The 930-nt window shown below is 46.6% G+C and overlaps 1 pseudogene; it reads right to left on the bottom strand.

The window, feature by feature from the left end:
* Nucleotides 1-273: 273 nt before the first annotated feature.
* Nucleotides 274-393, bottom strand: LOC136637241 (5S ribosomal RNA; annotated as a pseudogene).
* Between the last annotated feature and the right edge of the window lie 537 nt (nucleotides 394-930).

The raw sequence follows: 930 nt of genomic DNA, 5'->3' as shown, positions 1-930 counted from the left end.
AAGCATCTTATGGTTCCAGAACACTTGTGCCACTGGTGAAGGCCCTAATAGGATCAGGCTATAAATTAAAATCAGACCCTGTATGACCTCAGGAAATCAACTGTGTATGTTTACTCAAAGATAAGTCCCACTTTGTTCAAGAGTCTTACTTACTCACAAACCCATAGCATGCAGCACAAGCTCCATCAGCACAGTTGCAATGAGGAAGATGGTAGGGGTAGGATTGGCCTGTCGGTTGGTTGGCAACCTTCAGTCTCCAAAGACTATGGTAGAAGCCTGCAGCACCCGGTATTCCCAGGCGGTCTCCCATCCAAGTACTAACCAGGCCTGACCCTGCTTAGCTTCCAAGATCAGACAAGATCGGGCATGTGCAGGGTAACAGTTGCTGCTTAGTGGCCTGTCAGTGAGGATAATGATACTAAGAGTGCGTTCAGACATCCAAGAGACAGGAGGCTGGTTTAGATGGGACTTTAACATTCTGACCAGTCTTGTGCAAATTATCAGTTATAAGCCATGCGCTGGATGCATTGGCCCCTCCCCTTGCTTAATTTTAGGCTGTTCCATCACTCCCGCATGTTGGAAGAGGCCAGGATGAATGTGCTCATGGTTAGTGCATGTCCTTAAGCCTTTGGGGCTGGTAAGGACATTAAAGTGTCTTCCAAACTGGGTCCATTGTAAAGCAAAACTATGGTTTGTTCTTACACCTACACCTGTGTCAGCTCACAGACCATGGTTTGCATGGAGCTGCTGGACTAGGACATCAAACCACAGTTCTGATAAACCAAACAAACTATGGCTTGCCATGGTCACAAGTCATTTTCATTCACAAAACCATGGACAAACTACAGTTATTGCTCTGCCTTGAGAGGTTGTTGTCCCATAGATAGGCGTGAATGGGTGCACTTGAAAAGCTGAGAGCCAAGAAGGGAA

The sequence above is a fragment of the Tiliqua scincoides genome, chromosome 1 (genome assembly GCF_035046505.1).
Source record: "Tiliqua scincoides isolate rTilSci1 chromosome 1, rTilSci1.hap2, whole genome shotgun sequence".
NCBI classification, from domain to species: domain Eukaryota; kingdom Metazoa; phylum Chordata; class Lepidosauria; order Squamata; family Scincidae; genus Tiliqua; species Tiliqua scincoides.
This window is presented reverse-complemented; position numbering and strand designations above follow the sequence as displayed.